Genomic DNA, 12,945 nt, shown 5'->3' with positions numbered 1-12,945 from the left:
TGAGGGGTAATTATGCTGAGAAACAGCAATGTTATTCAATTATTGATGTGTTAATTACACCGGAAATTACGTTGGATCGTCTCCCGAAATATTTCAATCTTGATACATCTCGTGGGCAAAACATACTTCAACGCTTTTACGGTCTTAGCTATGAGAGAATCGCAAAACAAGCGAGATTATATACTGTAGGTGGAAACATATAATAGATTAAAAATGATATTAATGTTTCTAATATAGGTTTCAAACTGTGGAAAGAGGCCAGCTATGTCGTTGAACGAGACTAGTGGAATCTACAGCTTATTAGACAATTATTTTATGGACTCCAAAATTATGAAAGACAAAATCGACGAGGAATTTGTTGTCATAAAGTAAAGACCAACGAAATGCCGCTAAGCTTGCTCACAATTCTGCCAGTTCGCCGAGGAATTAATGTTTCTAATACTGAACACACAATTATTGCTGTTACCTATCAAGAAAAATCTTGTCAACGAGGAACATCTCTCACAGAGATTGATCTCAAACTTTACATAATAGGTGTTGATACATTAAGATAGGCCTTCTTAGAGGACATTAAATTTACGAGATTCAGGTGGGCTATATCTTAGTTTCAGGACCGCTAACCCACTTGTTACTCACTGACTTACTCACTTGTTGAATCACCCAGGCTGGATTATTAGCTAATCCAATTTTACATGAAGCACTGTGCCGCGCTTGCCGTTCGCTGGCTTAACTGTACTTAGTTTTATATACAATGAAAGCAAAGTAAGATATATGAAACACAGGCTGGAGCCTCATAAAGGATCCCTCTGATCGAAAGGCACTTACACTTCTTTCTAAGTGTCACTATGCCATACAACCACTTGGGAATGCAAACGAAGACTGAATTTATCTGAAAGGAAAGATGAACCTCATAAAATGTGACTTTAACGCAAAGAGAACAGAAGAAATATTAAGCTTCCTCCTTGTGACTGGATACAATAACAATGCTATTATAGCACCTCCTCTGTCTTAACAACACTGACACTATCTTATCTCACCATAGTTCAGAGGAGAGATATCGTCAATGTTGGTGAACATGTATAATCAGGGAATCGTTCAACCACATGGTAAACTGTCGGCCTAAAATCTTATTTCCATGGGACATGCCTACGAAATCTCATTCATACGAAGCATAGAAATAAGCAAAAGTCACATGAGAGATAGTCACAACTTAGGAATCGTGAGTGGATAAAATATATTCCTCCTGAAGTTCGCCTCTATATGGAACTTATCTGGAAAAAAATTTAAAAGAAGGTGACAAACATGAGAGCCATACAGTTCTGTATCAAAAATATTTTCCGCTGTACACAGCAAAACATTTTGGTGATTCTTAAAATTTTTTATTGCGTAAGCAAATTATCGGTATCACACAGATATACACACCAAATGTTTTCGAAGGGAAGCACACGGATTTTATTTCTGTACCACATATTTCGCATCTTTGACCACACACACTGTTACGCAAGTACGTGGAAAGAGAGGTTGTATTGATTATTATCTAGTTACTGGAAGGCAACAGTTTCATAGACAGGTGGCTGAAGGTCAACAGCAGGATCTGATGTATGATGACCTTTAAAGTGCAACGTATAAAAGATTGAATTTTGTAGCTTAGTAAAACAAATCGCCGCATATCATCTTTTCATGTCGTGTAACTTATGAAAGATTAGAATAGCATTTCAAAAGCAAAACATTAAGAATATTTGTCGGTGCTACACTGCAACAACCTATTTCTCCAAATATTTTCAGAGCAACAGCGACAATCATTTATATTCTCTTGATTCAGATACATAGACAGCAGAATCTGCGACATCTTCATACTTGAAGAGCAATTCCCAAATATTTTCAGGTATGGAATCATATTAAACAACGACTGCAGTAGCAATGTCTATCTTACAAGTAGTCTTGTAAGACAATATCTATCTTACAAGTAGTTTCTACCCAGTTGTAAAGGTACCAAATACGAAGCCCACGCAGTAGATATATGTAACCAAAGTGCGTTTTCTTCATCCAGTCTTCGTAATGCACATTCTGTTTGATGACCCGACAGGCTCTACGCACACAGAACTCCTCCATCAATCTAGCATAAGCAGTAGTAACTGCATAAAATCAAAATCCATGTTTAGTCAGATGTGTGCGTTAGTTGAAGCAACGTTCTATCTTTAATAATAACATTATTGAAGCCATTCTTGACGCCAGGATTTTTGTTTATGAATGGGAATAAACAATGTCAACAATGTACGTTTAAGATGCACAACACCAATTGTAAATACCAACCGGAAAGTACACCAAAATTTTCTCATAATCAAACATTTAATGTGTAAATTAAAATAATGAGAACTGTTTACGATGAGTTTGACTAGAGACATAACATTTTTCAAAATGCTCTCATCTACTAAAATTTAATTCTAATTTTTTTATAGCAACATAGCTAATATATAGCTGTTAGCTCTTGGAAATATCTTTCATTTGACGTGTAAACCTAATGAATTTTATCATCCATGATATTTGAATGAATAGAAAAAGTTGTATAAATGAAAAGCCAGTAGCTCTGCTATATTAACTACAATCGCAATTCCAGTGAAGCCGTTGGTTGAACAACTGGCAAATGTGCATGGGTTTTGCCGCTCAGAGATGGTGGTTCAAACGTCTTCCGAGTTCGTCTTATATGTTTGGGAAGGAAAGGAAAAATTATTTTCTTTCTGTGTTGACACCTGGCACCTTTTATTCTTTAAAATGTATCGAACGCTCAGCAAGTGAACGAACAGAAATTCTATAATATACAACGCACTGCTACCTCCCATTTGGTAATGTACGTGAGGTTCTTGTATTGTGTAGAAATATCGATATTTCCTAAATATACTTGGTGACTGAGAATTTAAAAGGGTAATATTTCGTGGCATTAGACAATGTTTGAAATATTCATGTTTGGAATATCTGTTGGTTTATTCACATATATAAATATAAACACAAATGTATACATGTGTCTTTGTCTTTTAAAGTGCATTGGTATGTGTTTGTGTGTGCATGTTATGCATGTGCTAATCACATGATAGATTAACCCTTTTCTATACACATAAACGTACATACATGCATCTATGTACATGCATATCATGTATATATATATATATATATATATATATATGTGTGTGTGTGTGTGTGTGTGTGTGTGTGTGTGTGTGTGTGTGTGCATATATATATATATATATATATATATATATATATATATATGTATATATACATATATGTATATACATAGATCTATATAGATACATATATATACATATATATATATATATATATATATATACATACACATACATGCATATATAGTTATACATATGTATATGTGGAGAGAGAGAGTGTGTGTGAAAGAAAAAAAAATTAGAGAGAATATGTAGCATTTAAATGTACATATGGTATTGAAGTAAAATAGGCTGGGGACATTTTGAAGAAATTGATCATATTTCAATACAAATCATGTGAATTGTTATTTCTACGAAAATATATATTTCAAATTCCCTTTTCATAGAATGTCATACACGTTGATTTGATTTCTGATAGGGTTCACTTACGCATATTCCGCTTTAGAAATGGCACGATGAAACTGTGTTGAACATACGGTTTTCTGAAATCGAATCGATTACCATGGCAATACCTTGTTTGTTTGCCTGAACAATAACTATCTGAATCAATTCAATAACTTTTAACGAATAAATAAACCTATGTTGCTTATAACGAACATACACTCTCTATATAAATAAGATGGATAACTTTGGCGTGACAATAAAGCTATTTAGTGCTTCGCTTGAACTAGAAACATAAAGCCATTACCAAATAACTGAAAACACCAATCGATAATCATTGAATATATTCAGTCAGTATTGAATAATAACATTGACATCATCATCATCATTGGTTGATTTACGTGATGGGAAGTAATTCGTAAATGGAGTCTATAAATTATGCCATATCGTATAATGTAACTATTAATTACATAGTATTGCAAGAATCATACATAATGGGGGTCATGTCGCACCAGTGTAAGAAGTGAATGGAATATATATGTAGTGGAAAATTATGTTTGGATATCGTACAAATATCTCATTTAATGTATCTCTTAACTCCTCTAACGCTACATTGGTCTATGCATCAGAAATACTTAAATTGTCTCAATACATAATTTTACACTTTTAAAAAGATAAAAATTCGTACATTGATATACACTTTTACTATTTTACTATTTTATTTGTTTCAGTCATTTTATGGCGGCCATGCTGGTGCACTTTCGTAAGCCTAGTATTTATTCTATCGGCTTCTTTTGCAGATATATATATATATATATATATATATATATATATATATATATATATATATATATATACACCATTGACACTTTATAGAAAACGCAATAAAAAAAGAAGACGTAGTAAGGGTTTAGACGAGATTATTGGGCCTAAATGATGAAATTTAGGCATTCCGAGTAATAATTTGTAGCATAACATTAAATACATGTACAAATTGAGACGGACAAGTGCTTGATAAAATATATAAATTGGTTAAACATATATAGATTGAAAATCTGATGATCTTCGAACATTTTCCCAAACTTACATATAATGATGCAATTAAAATCTAAACGTGCATCGTCATCAAGATAAAAGCAAATGTGTAATCCAATTCCCCTTCTACCAACTTAATTTTATATACATGGCATCTGACCGGAAAATGATGTTATGCTATTATGTAAACTAAGTCAAATATAGTTACTCATATTTGTGTCTCTAAATGAGTTGTGAACAGGACAAAATGTAATGTTCGTATTTAGATACGTTCTTTTGCACTGTGCATCAATACATTCCTGGGATCAACCTTATCTTTTATTGTTTATATGACAGTTAATATTCCTACTGTCAGAATGAATTGCGTCATGGTGCTGTTTTTCTCACAGACGGTGTCCAAGTAGCCCTACTATACTTTGTAATCGACAAAATAAAACACAAACAAATAATATAGCGACAATTTTTCTAAATATATGGAATGCATTCTCTGTGTAGCTGTTTCCTATTCTACATTTGATGTCAGGGGTCTGTATTTTCTATGGGAGAGAAGTAGTGCTGGTTTTATGCTCCAACGTTGCATGACTGCAGTCTTGAAGATGAGATGTTATAAGAGTGTTGTTTCTCTTAGATTGACAGAGCCGTTTATTACCTATGAAATTGCATGTATATATGTTATTATGTATGAATTTATGCATGTATGCAAAACTGTACGCTTATAAGTGTGCATCCTTGCATTGGTACGTGCATGTGTGTATGTGGGTGTGCGTGTATGTATTTGTGCGTGATTGTGCTTGTAGGTGTTTGTGTAAATAGTTCCGATTTGTTGTTGTTCTTCTATATTTGCATTTACCGTTCGGTAACGCTGTCAGAGTTTCAATAGTGTTATTCTGAAAAGAGAAATAAAACTTTAAATTGAGAAAATATTGCACCAGTTGAAGAACACTAACAGGAACACGAAAAAGAAAAAAAATAATTCCCCGAAGCAAAACACAACAGTAGAAGATATTTTTGCAACGAAGAAAGAACTTTATAATATATTGAAAGCTTTGATTACAAGCCGATATTATTATTTCAGTAGAAAAATATCTATTAGTCGTCGAGAAATACCTGATTTTGTTGTTAAAACAGTTAATATCGTCAAATGTGGTCATTTTTCTGAGTTTCTATTAATGCATCGATCGAGCGTATAAAACATTATGAAAAGACTAAAATATATGTAATCACGGAACGTGTTTCAAACATGATTATTGCATCTTTTATTTGAAGGCGAACTATCGCTATAACTGACAAAAGGATCCAAAGAATACGTTTGTAAATATGTATGTGCTTTCGCGGGTGTTCCTTGATTTATTGTTTTCTGACAAATTTATATCAATAATTACACACGCACACATGCGCGCACACACACGTGTATATATATATATATATATATATATATATATATATATATATATATATCTGAAAACATACACATGTATTTATGGAAGAAGATGCAAATCATTATTATGTATATATATATATATATATATATATATATATATATATATATACACACACACATATATATATATATATATATATATATATATATATATATATATATATATATATATATGTGTGTGTGTGTGTGTGTGTGTGTGTGTGTGTGTGTACTTACATAATACTGTCATAATACATATATATCTGCATCTATATATGCAAATATTTTATTGATTTTTAAAAAATCAATATCCTTTATATAAGTGGGTTTTTTCTTACACATATTTCCAGGCCTAATTCGGTTTTAATTCATTCTTACATATCTGTCACGGTATACTGTTTTTATACAATTATATACCTCAACTCATTACATTCTTTTTCTTTATTAAGATGTATCCTAAAACATTGTCTCTGTGTTCATACGTGTATTTTTACTTCTTATAACTTGTATTTAATCTCTTGATTTACTTTTACCAGTTATTTGATTGTATTTTTATTGAGCATTATATTTTAAACATACTTCATATTTTATACAGAATATTTGCTTATAAAAGCTTGTTCTTTGTGAATATTAATGCCGTAATATCTGCTATTCGTTTCCTTTTTTCCTGTAGATAAATTTTATTATTGTCATAATGGTGATTTATTGTTACATTAACATCGAACCATTTTCATTAAATTCGTCTTCTTCGTATTTATACTGGCGTTAATGATAAATAGCGATGAAAATGGTAAATTATTGTTCCATGATGACAACTTCGTCTACACAATAAAACGATTCGTCTTTATGTAATGACTCTCAAGAATATAGGTGCCACTCCTTATCTTAATACAGTCCAAGCAGCAATCATAAAAAGCATTTCTCACATATTTCTTAACACTTCATTGTGCTATAGCTTGTCACTCCGATCGACTTATATGTACATTAACTGAGCCATTAAATACTGAGTAAGTAGCTATTGTTTTCGTAATCATAAATGATTATACAAATATACCAAGAGTTATTTCACAAAGCACATGCCTTACGATCACTATTTTCTGTAAAGCACGAAAAAACCTGATATGATAATGACATATCCACAGTATATTCAGTTAATTATAGAAAGCTTCTAGATTATGCAACAAACAAAACGGCCCAGATTTATGATGACAAATAAACTTAATTTTAGATTTTAAAAAAATATTTGAAATATTAATCAGAAGCTACGCATAACATGCTGTACCTTTAATTTCGTAGATCACGTGAAATAAATATTATCAAATAACTGATATAACTAACGCCGTGCTTTCGTCCTTATTTTTGTTGAGACTGGTCTTCTTTAAACGTAAATTAATTAAAGTAGTTACCTCTATCAGAATAATGATATCAGGATTCTTTCACATCGAAATAGATTTTGTTTACTATTACGGAATTAAACTTTTCATAAGGATTCATCTGTTAAGAAGACTAATTTACAATGAAGACTTACAAATAAGTATAGCATCTATCGCTATTATAGAGGGTGCATATAAGGACATTAAATATCACACTGGCGCAACGTTCAATGATACGTGTGTGTAATCAGTCACGTAACAAATACTCAATACTAACTTTCACTGGATACTTTCTACACGTGCTATATTAATTAGGTATGTACTCGTTATTTTACAGTGGAAACTTTTTTACACAAAGGCATGTGGATGTACGAGTATGTAGTTATGGATATATATGAATATATATGTGTGCATGCAAGTGTACATGAAAGTATAGACTGAAGCGTCTCATAAAGTGTGTATCTAAAGTCATAAGAACACTACGCATGTTCACATGTGTCTGCAAGTATGCATAATATATGCATGAATGTAGAATGAGTATAAAATATTATACGCTATTGATACAATGGCTAAACTTCACGATGTGTTTCTATATATACGGAAGCCTAGATGCACGCACACCTCGTATTTGACCTTGGGTTTTTTATTCGTTGTGAAGAGTGCCTGTAACTTCCCTCAGAAATTATGAAATATAAAACTAAACAGCAATCCGAGTAGGTAACTTACCACCGATCATTCTCTACTGCGTTGTATGAACAGTATGAACCGCATTTTCCGGACTTAAATAAAAGGAAGCAACCCTGTAAAACAACTATCGTATACGGTGTGTATATTATATCCTATTATATACTGTGATTGTGGCAATAAAAGCGTGAACTTTAAAAAAAATGCCTGAACATTTTGTGAATCTCTTCATTGCTTTCATTTAGCCTATTCAAAATGTGATGAATTAATTGGCGTCTATGTCATCATAAACATTATATATGTATGGGGCTTACGTCTGTGTATTTTGTGTGTGTTTTTAATTATAATAACTATCATTGTGTGTTTCAAGCATTATAAATTACCAGTCAATGTGGTTCGAATTTTCCTATAAGAATTCAAAGTGCGTTCAATTTCAGCTCCCCACTCTATGCATTACGCATGACAAATCGAGACAGTGCTAGCATAAGTCCTTTTAACTTAGTATCCTATTTTTGGAGCTGCTATCACACAAATTGCACGTGTTAGAAGTGTTGTGTCTTTTAAACTTTTTTACGGTATGCGTATATATTGTGTCCGTCAACTAAATTTCATTTTGTTCACGGTATTTTGTTTTGTTTTTGTTTTTGGAGGGAGGGAGTTTTAAGGTTTTCTTCAGAATCAATATATGTCCTAAATTAATAAATGACGATAGTACAATTGAATGCACCATTAAATTATCAAAGCAGAAAGTTTAATGCTATAAAGATGCGAAGAAAAATTAGCAATAATTAGCAAGCATAGCACGGGCTATTGAAGCTAAAATAGGTTGTGACCATGCTATGGATGAATCCATATTACATAATATTATTGAAAACACACATTTCTATTAATAAGAATGAAATGCCTCTACGGCATTGAGCACCCAAGCAACGAGATGAAGGAGTGCCTCGAGAATCGAATCGGAACGAAATTTCTCAATTTCGATCAAAAATCAAAATCATAGTCGCTTTGATGTCAGTAAAATGGCTGCAAAAACAAGGTTTTTTTTTCTTTCCACGAGTTAAATTATAATAATGATTTCAAATTTTAGAATAAGTATTCAGTTTTAGGAAGGGAGAATACACCGAGAGCAGAAATTGATATTTTATCGACCAGGAAAGGGTAAACGCTGAACAAAGCAGCATCTAAACTGAGTGTGAAAAGACGGAAGAAATGCCATTTAGCATTTTCTCCGAAAGACGCCCATTTCGCAGCCTCGAAGTTCAAAAGATAGTGCTCATGGGAACTGCCCATATCCTACGTAAAATACTGTCTATGTGATCTCAAATTTTAAAACAAACACAATTTTCTTATGGTTTCTTAAACATTCTCTAGTACAAATCCAAACGTACACATCCAAATATATGGTATGCAGAAATTGAAATATATGGTACCCTAGGCATAACACCTACATGAACTTCTAACTTGTTGTCTCTTGAGGTCTCTGGGTGAGACTTGGATCCAACTTGTACAAATGAAAAACAAAAGTCAAACATAATAATAATAATGACTGTATGAAGTGCAGAATTGACAACATCAAATATGTGAAGTACAGAATTGACAATACAATTGAGAGCTACAAATTCGGAACGTGTGATGAGAAGATGAGAAGATTGAAACAGTATAGCACACTGCCACGGATTCCCGAAACTAGCATAACGCGATTACAAAAGACGATATGACAATGTGGCAAATCAGGGCCTACAAAGATCAAAGACGTAGTATGACCAAATCCCAGAAGCAGTTACCTAGAATGAAGACTACGAAATCCTGTGGGATGCAATAATTCAGTGTGACCATCAAATCAGACATTTGGAAACCTGACAACGTTGTGGTGAACAAAAAAAAAATAATGCATGTTAATCGACACAGCATGTCCTGGTGATAAGATGACCAAAGCGAAAGACGAAAAACTAAACAATTATGTCCAGTTGAAATGGAAAATACGCAGGTTGTGGGTAATGAAGAGAGTGGACTTGATACCGGAAGCAATTGGCGCGAATGAAAGTATCAGCACTCAGCTCCCAACGTGGCTCAAACATAAGCATACAACCCCTGTAAACATTAATCGAAACTGCAAGAGTTCTCCGCAAATTTCTTGAAGAATGATCAGTATACAAGTACAATCTCAACCCGCTGGCCGTTGCCAGCTGACACTTTCCATTATACCCAACAAAATATGCTGAGAGTCTTAAATCAAATAATAATATCAACGAGGATGACAACAACGACATCGGTAATGATGGCGATATTGATGATGATGATGATAACATTAAGATTGCGGAAACGATAAAGAAGGCGAAACTGAAGGGGACTTAGTTTTCCGAGAAATTGTGGATATTTCGTAAATGTTAGGAAGTGAATTGGAATCTAAAATGTTATCGTTTTCTTGGAGAATTTGGAAGTGCTTTAGAAATTGCAGAAGCTAATCATTTACTTCCACTGGAAAAAGAAAATCTACATAGTTGCTAAATGTATGACAATATATATATATATATATATATATATATATATATATATATAATTATCGATGGAACCCGACTGGTTTGAAACGAATTTCCGAATAAATTTTATTTACCGAAAAAGAAAATATTGATTCGGACCTGTTCAAAATTGCGGCTGACAGCAATATAACACTTCTAATATTCTTCATGATTTAAAATGGAACTGCAATTTGAATTATGAAAACACTCAGTTAATTTTTGACACTTTTGATCAACGTTAACATATATGATGTATTGGCAAATCTTATTGATGTATTGCATTGATGCAACTTCCAGCAATTCGAGAATTATGTGGAGGATTTCTAATTCCAATAATTTGTGTTGGATGCAAGGCTGGAGGTGGAAGATCTGCCGTAGTAATCACAAACATTTATTTAGAACTGGGGACAATCGAAAAAGACGGCAGGAATAATTCTCATAATGTGGACAATATTAATGAAGATATTTGCAGATAAGGTACTGGCATAGACAGAATAAGGATGAAGACCACAACGGAACAGCTAAAACTGAAGCTCAGCAATTGCCGTTTAATCAATGCTCTTTTTCATTCATTGATATTGATCATGGTACACTCTCTGTGTGTATTTTAAAATATAGAAAATTTAGTAATTTTCATAGTCTAGACATCAATTGACTATTTGAAATATATTTATATATTCGTATATTAATGTTCAAATACTGTGGTGAGATATTCTGACGCGCATTATTTATCTGTGTTAAATCATTAGACGGTGACTATGTAACAGATGATCACATTGAATCTTGTTAGCATATATTCACTTCTATAAAACTGATTTATATTCGGTGGGTATTTTGCAGGCCCGTCCGTCTATGTCCATTAATGGAGACAAATATATAAAATGGTTTAATATAAATTTTAACATTGCCAATTGACTGGACATGCAATGCTGTTTCTCATGTCTTTGCGCTTATCATTGAATTGTTGAAGGTTTACATATGTGAAAATTAACACATAAATATTTTATTGGAAATATATTAACTGCGAGAATGAGAAGAGAAACAAGCTAATATAATATCTATGCATGTTTGTAATACATTAGCATAGACTGTATTTTACACAATGTTAATATGACCTTATACACAGAAAATGTGTTTGCTATATTAAGAAAGAAGAAACTATAAGTAAACGCAACTTGCGATAATCTATTTCCAGATAACGTGATCTCTTTTCTTTCATTCTTCAATATTGATAACATTTCAATAATGGATTTACATTCGTAGGAATAAGTTTGTAACATCCTTGTTATTGTTAAATACATGCGCCATTATTTTGTAACTCAAATGAAAAAAATAAACTTTTGATGTCAATATTTGTGAAGAACGTAATGAGAAGGAACAGGAGGGTGAGACGCTGACGAGGATAATGTAATTGACGATAACACTTAGCTCTATGATATAACATAGCTTTCCAATAATGATGCATAACAAGGAGATAGCGAAATTTCCATTCATATTAGGTTTATTGCCCTCAACAATATTTCATAAAATTCTCTCGAAAAATAAGATTCTTTTCACCATTACTACCTTCTTATTAAGAGATACGAAAATTCAGGAGTGAAAAAACTTGATATAAACTCTTTTTTCTTAATTTACATGACATTTTATTCAGCATAACCAGAAGTGAGGAAGGTTTCTTGCACAACGTAAAACAAAGAGTATAAGTGATGAGTAATTCCTGAGATAAGTAAATCCTGAGATGTGACAGGACATATGTTGGTGTATTTAAGAAACTGACTTCATGTCACTCATTTAAGGGATCATATCTAGGACGTCCATACAAATAGTAGAGGTACAAAATCCATTCCAGCTTTAGAATTTTTTGGACGCGGTAGCTATAACTGTCCTAGTTTATTGTGATTTTAGTGAATTATCACTATACATCTATTTAGCTGAAAGAACAACTATATAATTTATTGAAGAAGGAAGGAGACAGCTGTAACAACACTTCGAACACACTCTCCTAAACACTGGTTGTCACAGCTGGTTCGTTTGTAGAACAGGTCGGGACATGATGACAGTTTGGAAGCAGGCTATTCAATAAACGTTTGTGCTAAAGTGTGCAAAACATTATAGAAACTTATGAAATGCTCCACATGGATTTATTTCTATGCGCTGAGCCTCTGCTTTTCGTTGGCTCAAGAGGTTCAAGAATGGTACATGCAAGGTCAGACACTGTGAGAGATGGTAATGAGACTGGAAAGTCTAAACAGTAGAGACGGTTTACACAATTCCATATTTTTTTAATAAAGACCGTTGTGTACGTATAAAGCCAATACGTGGAGAAAATAGGTAAGCAAAATGCAGAT

The 12,945-nt window shown here is 32.7% G+C and overlaps 2 long non-coding RNA genes across 2 annotated transcripts in view; one reads left to right on the top strand and one right to left on the bottom strand.

The window, feature by feature from the left end:
- The window catches only part of LOC149132940 (uncharacterized), a 389,921-nt gene that overhangs the window by 51,696 nt on the left and 325,280 nt on the right, over positions 1 to 12,945 (bottom strand). The gene's annotated exons all lie outside the window — the stretch shown is intronic.
- The window catches only part of LOC128249181 (uncharacterized), a 136,611-nt gene continuing 136,262 nt past the window's right edge, over positions 12,597 to 12,945 (top strand). The window contains exon 1 of the long non-coding RNA XR_008265273.2: positions 12,597 to 12,928. This is a non-coding gene — a long non-coding RNA (uncharacterized LOC128249181). The remainder of the gene's footprint in view (positions 12,929 to 12,945) is intronic.

This window comes from Octopus bimaculoides, chromosome 12 (genome assembly GCF_046866305.1).
Source record: "Octopus bimaculoides isolate indiv1 chromosome 12, ASM4686630v1, whole genome shotgun sequence".
Classification (NCBI taxonomy): Eukaryota; Metazoa; Mollusca; class Cephalopoda; order Octopoda; family Octopodidae; genus Octopus; species Octopus bimaculoides.
The sequence above is the reverse complement of the archived record's forward strand: the minus strand, read 5'-3'. Positions and strand labels throughout refer to the sequence as shown.